The sequence below is a fragment of the Drosophila grimshawi genome, unplaced genomic scaffold, assembly GCF_018153295.1.
Source record: "Drosophila grimshawi isolate 15287-2541.00 unplaced genomic scaffold, ASM1815329v1 contig_311, whole genome shotgun sequence".
Taxonomy (NCBI): Eukaryota; Metazoa; Arthropoda; class Insecta; order Diptera; family Drosophilidae; genus Drosophila; species Drosophila grimshawi.
This window is the reverse complement of record NW_025063098.1, coordinates 16,904,956-16,915,337: the sequence shown is the minus strand read 5'-3', so window position 1 is coordinate 16,915,337 and position 10,382 is coordinate 16,904,956.

Here is a 10,382-nt window from a genome sequence, read left to right as displayed (position 1 = left end):
TTTGCATTTTATAACGAAATACGTGATCTAAAGCAAGCTGCAGTTTCATGAAGTTGTAGCAAATGTACCAGATAAGGCAAAAGAGTAGCATATAAAATGCATTCCTCATTATCACTACGAGAACAGTGCACACATTAAATAAAACTCCTATTTCATTCAAATATATACGTATCCAATGCACTATAGCCTTAGACACTAGTAGCGATAATCTGATCCATAAAAGCCGACGTAAGCTTGGAATCTCTGATGATGTGTTTCTGTAGATGTTTGGGATTTCCAGCTGCTCCATTTTCCACAGATTCTCATACATTCTAAATATCCTGTGCTGCCAGCGTTGTGCAGAGAAAATACAACTTCCGATTGCAACCGTTCTGGCAACAGGAAAAGTGACGAGGAAGAAAGTCATAAACTTATGCTCCGTGAGATGCATCGGGAATGTCGTCCAAAGCATATATATCATATAAGGAGTAGCGACTAAAACCAGAACGATATAAACTCGACAATAATAGCACAAGAAACGCGATTTTATTAATCTTCCCGAGTGAGCGTTAATGTAGAATCCTATGATTCCACAAAATGCCAGCATATATGAAATGCAAGCGCAAACGAAGTGTTTTCCAAAGGACATTTTAAAGGCGACTATTTAACTGTTGGGTGTTGGCTTTTATATACGCCTAACCACTTTCCTAATTGATTAGTACAATCCACTTAAAAGTTTTGTGATAAGTGAAAAACAAACAGGAATTGACAGCATACTAAAATGTATATACCTAATCGCCTGATTGAGTGGTGTTGGACGAGTTTTCTAGTCCATTGCACTGATTAAAATACACTTTTGCTTTTTATAACTTAGAAATGCTATAAAATTGTTATGTGCTTTTGGATACTTGGATGAATACATATTCCTTGTATGCAGTTCCTTTTAAAATCTGTAAGGATATATCGGTATTATGGCCTTTCTCTGCCTGTGTATCCTTGAAAGTATACCGAACTTTGTTTGATTGAAATTTTAACAATGCACTATTAAATTGATCGTATTGAGGGCAATTTAGCCAGTGCACCAATCAAATTTGTATAAGTGATACGTGCATATCTTATCCTATACAGTAACCTATCCTAGCAAGGAAAACAATATTTCAATAAATTGAAAAGGAAAAACCAATTTGTTTATTTATTTATACAATAAAGAACGCTGGAATCAGAAAGGGTCAGTTCTAATGGAAAAACACACATATTTTAAAAACACAAGACGTTAATTTGATATCGTCTTGAGGGTTTCTTTGTCCTGCGAACTTAAAAAATGCATCCCCAGGATACTAAAACTTTTCCTAGTTAATGCGACTCATTATGTTATGATGTTCTTTCATGATTCTTCCTCATTTCAACTCAACTGGCAGAGTTCGCTACTGCAAATAGCAAGTTTTGGTAGATGACTTCTTAGTCTACAGTGTCCTGTAAATAGACCGGTTAGTATCCTAAGTCTATTCATTCTCATGTCTATAACTTGCTTAAATCGCTTGCGATTATAGTCGCCCAAAAGACATTAGACTTGTCTGAGACCTGGTGCTTCTGCTCAGCTCAGTTGTCGCCTCTGCCTTTCTTGGTTTCTCGGCAAGGGTAAGGTTAATTAGAACAGACGATCGCCATTTGCCAGAGGCCAGCTTTCATGACTGAGCTAGTTTATTGTCCGAGCGAGTGCGAAGGGTGGGGATTGGACAGAGGTAGGTGATTGCGAGGAGGTTGAGTGTGCGTTATGCTATGCTCTTAAGGGCGGCATCCCAGGCGCCTTGTAGGCACGATTGTCGAAATAATACCCGCTGTTTGGCCGGTACTTTTTATTCATGTGAAATCGTGTGTTATTGACAGATGAGCTTCCCGACGGGAATCGATTAACTCTACATTTTCTTGCAGAAAATAATGCATCTTGGTGTTGACATAATTACATTACCTATCCCTCATAATTTAGCATATTTTGGGTTTCAATTTAGAATCAATAGTTGCTAAGTCGATTGGCCAGAACACACTTGGCTCTGTTGGATAAGTAGTTATAAGCAAAGACATTATCCTTAATTCAGTATAATTATTATGAATAATGATAATCCAAGAAAAAGTGTCCAATATGCCATACACGAATCAAATAAGTTTTATTTTTCACACAACTTTCTTTATTCGCAACATTTTGTAGTCGCTTTGTACCATGTATATAATATGAAGTAGGATGTTAATTAAAAATACAAAGACAAACTGAAGATTAATGATTAGACCACCAACAGCACGGAGATTCATCTTTTGCAATTTTAGCTGCAGAGCAAACCATTCATTCTGAAAGAGAGTACAAATGATTAATATAAAACTCATTCATCCTGTTACACTCACACTTCGTTCCAGTTGAGCCCCACTCGGGTAAGGGTATCGCAATATGTTTAGTGTACTCTCATTAAGTTTACCAACTCTTTCAGCGATACTGCCGAGCAAACAGAATTCTGATACCTCAATAAGTGTTATAATTAGGGTCATTAAATTGCCGTAATATCCCAAATATGTATTATTATTTCCAAACATTGACTGAATTGTTACGACTCCTTGTATTAAATTTATATAAATTTGGTGCAATATAAGAAAAGTCAGCGGATACTTGAAAATATTGCAGATCTCATTCATCATACGTATGAGTTGATAAAAGATCCGATGCAATTTTTGCATTTGCTGCAAACGTTTTGATCTTTGCATTTTATAACGAAATACGTGATCTAAAGCAAGCTGCAGTTTCATGAAGTTGTAGCAAATGTACCAGATAAGGCAAAAGAGTAGCATATAAAATGCATTCCTCATTGTCACTACGAGAACATTGCACACAATAAATAAAAGTCCTATTTCATTCAGATATATACGTATCCAAAAAAGAATAGATTTAGACACTAGTAGCGATAATCTGATCCATAAAAGCCGACGTAAGCTTGGAATCTCTGATGTGTTTCTGTAGATGTTTGGGATTTCCAGCTGCTCCATTTTCCACAGATTCTCATACATTCGAATTATCCTGTGCTGCCAGCGTTGTGCAGAGAAAATACAACTTCCGATTATAACTGTTCTGGCAACAGGAAAAGTGACGAGGAAGAAATTTATAAACTTATACTCTGTGAGATGCATCGGGAATGTCGTCCAAAGCATATATATCATATAAGGAGTAGCGACTACAACCAGAACGATATAAACTCGACAATAATGTAACAAGAAACGCGATTTCATTAATTTTCCCGATCGACAGTCAATGTAGAATCCTATGATTCCACAAAATGCCAGCATATATGAAATGCAAGCGCAAACGAAGTGTTTTCCAAAGGACATTTTAAAGGCGACTATTTAACTGTTGGCTTTTATATACGCCTAACCACTTTCCTAATTGATTAGTACAATCCACTTAAAAGTTTTGTGATAAGTGAAAAACAAATAGGAATTGACAGCATATTAAAATGTATACCAGAGTAAAGCTCTTGGATTCAATCAACCTTCCCCATATACCTAATCGCCTAATTGAGTTGTGTTGGACGAGTTTTCCAGTCCATTGCACTGATTAAAATACACTTTGCTTTACATTACTTAACTTTTTCTTAATCCATTGGGCTCCTCATAAAAAATTGAATTAAATATTTACGTGTTTTTAGATTCTTATTCTTGGATGATACAGATTAGTTGTACGCAGTTCGATACAGTTGGTCCTAGCGATTCGAACGCACCTTGTCCCTTGAAAATCGGTAAAGATATTGCATTATTATTGCTTTTGTTTGCCTGTGTACCCTTGACAGCTCATTGCTTTGATTGCAATTTTGGCAGTGCACCAATTAATTTATCGAATCCGCTTTTTCTTTCAGGGGGCAATTTAGCCAATGCAGCAATCTAATTTTTGTAACTGGTGCGAGCACATCCTATCCTATACAGCAACCAAGGAAACCATATTTCCCACTTTAAAAATGAATAAACATTTTTTTATACACGAAGTGTTTGCTTACTTATAAATGATTATAACAGAACGATGGATATCTCAGAATCGAAGACGAGCCAGAAACATCGACAGCAGCACATAATTTTGCTCCCACCTAAGAGCGAAGACCTACTTCCAATCGTTTACGGATTTTATCATCATTGGAGGCATATTCCTCCCCAACCAGGGCAAATAGTGAAGCGCTAATTACAGAGCCCATCGTAGTTACACATCTGATAATTACAGTCTGATAATTCGTAGCGCGCTTTACTCAGTTCAAATCATAATTTGGCGCATTGATACTTCGTCAAAATGATGAACAGCGTTTGCTTGGAATTGCGATACGAACCAACTTGTTGCTTTTCGATAACCCGTTCGTTTATGGGCAACTTCTCAAGATATCCTCGGGGCAATCGATGCAACAATTTGTGTCTGGCAACAGTAAGCGTGGACGGACGCACCTCAGAGTTTGCAATCAACTAGCTTCAAAATCTCCTCCAGTTTGCTGATGCAAATTGGCTTGACCTTTGCCGTTGCCTCAAGCTGTGTCTTTCGCTTGCAGAGCTGCGTCACGTAAAAGTCATTCTGTACTACCTGCATGGCCACATTTATGGCTTCAATGGAGAAGCTATCGTTCAACGGCAGCTACAACGAATCCTCATGGTGCAAATCGATGCCATGGAATTGCTCAATCTTAGATGGACATACGTATTAGTTATATAAACTATAAGCATCTATATATTTTAGATAGCATTCTAGTTCTAGATTCAGCCCTTATAATCTGATTCCTGTGTTATCACAGCTACCAGCAATATATTTTCGTGACTTACTGTGAAAATATAAAAACCTAATTAACATAATCTATTCCTAATAACTCTGAAGCTTTTGGGCAACTAACTAGAATCAAAACCAGCTAAATCACTGGTTGGCCAGATTAGAGCACAGAACGCTCTGTTGGTTTGATGGCAAATTCAATCAAATAAGTTTTCTCTTTCACACAACTTTCTTTATTCGTAACATTTTGTAGTCGCTTTGTACCATGTATATAATATGAAGTAGGATGTTAATTAAAAATACAAAAACAAACTGAAGATTAATGATTAGACCTCCAACAGCACGGAGATTCATCTTTTGCAATTTTAGCTGCAGAGCAAACCATTCATTCTGAAAGAGAGTACAAATGATTAATATAAAACTTATTTATCCTGTTACACTCACACTTCGTTCCAGTTGAGCCCCACTCGGGTAAGGGTATCGCAAAATGTTTAGTGTACTCTCATTAAGTTTACCAACTCTTTCAGCGATACTGCCGAGCAAACAGAATTCTGATACTTCAATAAAGGTCACAGTTAGCCTCAGGAAACTGCCGTAATTTCCCAAATATGTATAATTATTTCCAAACAGTGCCTGAATTGTTAAGACTCCTTGTATTAAATTTATATAAATTTGGTGCAATATAAGAAAAGTCAGCGGATACTTGAAAATATTGCAGATCTCATTCATCATACGTATGCGTTGATAAAACATCCGATGCAATTTTTGCATTTGCTGCAAACGTTTTGATCTTTGCATTTTATAACGAAATACGTGATCTAAAGCAAGCTGCAGTTTCATGAAGTTGTAGCAAATGTACCAGATAAGGCAAAAGAGTAGCATATAAAATGCATTCCTCATTATCACTACGAGAACAGTGCACACATTAAATAAAAGTCCTATTTCATTCAAATATATACGTATCCAATGCACTATAGCTTTAGACACTTGTAGCGATAATCTGATCCATAAAAGCCGACGTAAGCTTGGAATCTCTGATGTGTTTCTGTAGATGTTTGGGATTTCCAGCTGCTCCATTTTCCACAGATTCTCATACATTCGAATTATCCTGTGCTGCCAGCGTTGTGCAGAGAAAATACAACTTCCGATTGCAACCGTTCTGGCAACAGGAAAAGTGACGAGGAAGAAAGTCATAAACTTATGTTGTGTGAGAATAATCGGGAATGTCGTCAATTGCGTATATATATCATATAAGGAGTAGCGACTAAAACCAGAACGATATAAACTCGACAATAATGTAACAACAATCGCGATTTGATTAATTTTCTCGATCGAGAGTCAATGTAGAATCTTATTATTCCACAAAATGCCAGCATATATGATATGCAAGCGCAAACGAAGTGTTTTCCAAAGGACATTTTAAAGGCGACTAGTTAACTGTTGGGTGTTGGCTTTTATATACGCCTAACCACTTTCCTAATTGATTAGTACAATCCACTTAAAAGTTCTGTGATAAGTGAAAAACAAATAGGAATTGACAGCATATTAAAATGTATACCAGAGTAAAGCTCTTGGATTCAATCAACCTTCCCCATATACCTAATCGCCTAATTGAGTTCTCTAGTACATTGCACTGATTAAAATACACTTTGCTTTTCATAACTTAGAAATGCTATAAAATTGTTATGTGCTTTTGGATACTTGGATGAATCATATTCCTTGTGTGCAGTTCCTTTTAAAATCTGTAAGGATATATCGGTATTATAGCCTTTCTCTGCCTGTGTACCCTTGAAAGTATACCGAACTTTGTTTGATTGAAATTTTGACAATACACCATTAAATTGATCGTATTGATGGCAATTTATCCAGTGCACCAATCAAATTTGTATAAGTGATACGTGCATATCTTATCCTATACAGCAACCTTTCCTTTACTGCAAGGAAAACAATATTTCAATATATTGAAAAGGAAAAACCAATTTGTTTATTTATTTATACAATAAAGATCGCTGGACATATCAGAAAGGGTCATCTTGAATGGAAAAACATACATATGTTAAAAACCCAAGACGTTAATTTGATATCTATGTCATTTACCAATTGCTGCCAATTATAAAATCCAAGAATCTTTGTCGTCTTGAGGGTTTCTTTGTCCTGCGAACTTAAAATATGCATCCCCAGGATACCGCAACTTTTCCTAGTTAATGCGACTCATTATGTTATGATGTTCTTTCATGATTCTTTCTCATTTCAACTCAACTGGCAGAGTTCGCTACTGCAAATAGCAAGTTTTGGTAGATGACTTCTTAGTCTACAGTGTCCTGTAAATAGATCGGTGAGTATCCTAAGTCTATTCATTCTCATGGCTTTTACCTGCTTAAATCGCTTGCGATTATAGTCGCCCAAAAGCCATTAGACTTGTCTGAGACCTGGTGGTTCTGCTCAGCTCAGTTGTCGCCTCTGCCTTTCTTGGTTTCTCGGCAAGGGTAAGGCTAATTAGAACAGAAGGTCGCCATTTGCCAGAGGCCAGCTTTCATGACTGAGCTAGTTTATTGTCTGAGCCCCCAGCCAAAATGACTCTCCTTAATCCGGCTCTGAGTGAGATGGGTGGGGATAGGACAGAGGTAGGTGATTGCGGGGTGGTTGAGTGTGCGTTATGCTACGCTCTTAAGGGCGGCATCCCAGGCGCCTTGTAGGCACGATTGTCGAAATGATACCCGCTGTTTGGCCGGTACTTTTTATTCATGTGAAATCGTGTGTTATTGACAGATGAGCTACCCGACGGGAATCGATTAACTCTACATTTTCTTGCAGAAAATAATGCATCTTGGTGTTGACATAATTACATTACCTATCCCTCATAATTTAGCATATTTTGGGTTTCAATTTAGAATCAATAGTTGCTAAGTCGATTGGCCAGAACACACTTGGCTCTGTTGGATAAGTAGTTATAAGCAAAGACATTATCCTTAATTCAGTATAATTATTATGAATAATGATAATCCAAGAAAAAGTGTCCAATATGCCATATACGAATCAAATAAGTTTTATTTTTCACACAACTTTCTTTATTCGCAACATTTTGTAGTCGCTTTGTACCATGTATATAATATGAAGTAGGATGTTAATTAAAAATACAAAGACAAACTGAAGATTAATGATTAGACCTCCAACAGCACGGAGATTCATCTTTTGCAATTTTAGCTGCAGAGCAAACCATTCATTCTGAAAGAGAATACAAATGAGTAATATAAAACTTATTCATCCTGTTACACTCACACTTCGTTCCAGTTGAGCCCCACTCGGGTAAGGGTATCGCAAAATGTTTAGTGTACTTTCATTAAGTTTACCAACTCTTTCAGCGATACTGCCGAGCAAACAGAATTCTGATACTTCAATAAAGGTCGCAGTTAGCCTCAGAAAACTGCCGTAATATCCGAAATATGTATTATTTTTTCCAAACAGTGCTTGAATTGTTAAGACTCCTTGTATTAAATTGTTATAAATTTGGTGCAATATAAGAAAAGTCAGCGGATACTTGAAAATATTGCAGATCTCATTCATCATACGTATGAGTTGATAAAACATCCGATGCAATTTTTGCATTTGCTGCAAGCGTTTTGATCTTTGCATTTTATAACGAAATACATGATCTAAAGCAAGCTGCAGTTTCATGAAGTTGTAGCAAATGTACCAGATAAGGCAAAAGAGTAGCATATAAAATGCATGCCTCATTATATGAGTGAGAACAACGCACACATTATATAAAAGTCCTCTTTCATTCATATACACCCATATCCAAAGAATTATAGATTTAGACACTAGTAGCGATAATGTGATCCATAAAAGCCGACGTAAGCTTGGAATCTCTGATGGTGTGTTGCAGTTGAATCTTGCAAGTCCCAGCTGCTCCATTTTCCACAGATTCTCATACATTCGAATGATCCTGTGCTGCCAGCGTTGTGCAGAGAAAATACAACTTCCGATTACAACAATTCTGGCAACAGGAAAAGTGACGAGGAAGAAATTTATAAACTTATACTCTGTGAGATGCATCGGGAATGTCGTCCAAAGCATATATATCATATATGGAGTAGCGACTAAAACCAGAACGATATAAACTCGACAATAATAGCACAAGAAACGCGATTTTATTAATTTTCCCGAGTGAGCGTTAATGTAGAATCCTATGATTCCACAAAATGCCAGCATATATGATATGCAAGCGCAAACGAAGTGTTTTCCAAAGGACATTTTAAAGGCGACTAGTTAACTGTTGGGTGTTGGCTTTTATATACGCCTAACCACTTTCCTAATTGATTAGTACAATCCACTTAAAAGTTTTGTGATAAGTGAAAAACAAATAGGAATTGACAGCATATTAAAATGTATACCAGAGTAAAGATCTTGGATTCAATCAACCTTCCCCATATACCTAATCGCCTGATTGAGTGGTGTTGGACGATTTTTCTAGTCCATTGCACTGATTAAAATACACTTTGCTTTACATTACTTAACTTTTTCTTATTCCATTGGGGACCTCTTAAAAAATTGAATTAAATATTTACGTGTTTTTAGATTTTTATTATTGGATGATACAGATTCGTTGTACGCAGTTCGATACAGTTGGTCCTAGCGATTCGAACGCACCTTGTCCCTTGAAAATCGGTAAAGATATTGCATTATTATTGCTGTTGTTTGCCTGAGTACCCTTGACAGCTCATTGCTTTGATTGCAATTTTGGCAATGCACCAATTAATTTATCGGATCCGCTTTTTCTTGTAAGGGGCAATTTAGCCAATGCAGCAATCTAATTTTTGTAACTGGTGCGAACACATCCTATCCTATACAGCAACCAAGGGAAACCATATTTCCCACTTTAAAAATGAATAAAAATTTTTTTATACACCAAGTGTTTGCTTACTTATAAATAACAGAACGATGGATAGCTCAGAATCGAAGACGAGCCAGAAACATCGACAGCAGCACATAATTTTGCTCCCACCTAAGAGCGAAGACCTACTTCCAATCGTTTACGTATGCTGTCATCATTGGAGGCATATTCCTCCCCAACCAGGACAAATAGTGAAGCGCTAATTACAGAGCCCTTCGTAGTTACACATCTGATAATTACAGTCTGATAATTCGTATTGCGCTTTACTCAATTCAAATCATAATTTGGCTCATTGATACTTCGTCAAAATGATGAACAGCGTTTGCTTGGAATTGCGATACGAACCAACTTGTTGCTTTTCGATAACCCGTTCGTTCATGGGCAACTTCTCAAGATATCCTCGGGGCAATCGATGCAACAATTTGTGTCTGGCAACAGTAAGCGTGGACGGACGCACCTCAGTGTAGAGTTTGCAATCAACTAGCTTCAAAATCTCCTCCAGTTTGCTGATGCAAATTGGCTTGACCTTTGCCGTTGCCTCAAGTTGTGTCTTTCGCTTGCAGAGCTGCGTCACGTCAAAGTCATTCTGTACTACCTGCATGGCCACATTTATGGCTTCAATGGAGAAGCTATCGTTCAACGGCAGCTACAACGAATCCTCATGGTGCAAATCGATGCCATGGAATTGCTCAATCTTAGATGGACATACGTATTAGTTATATAAACTATAAG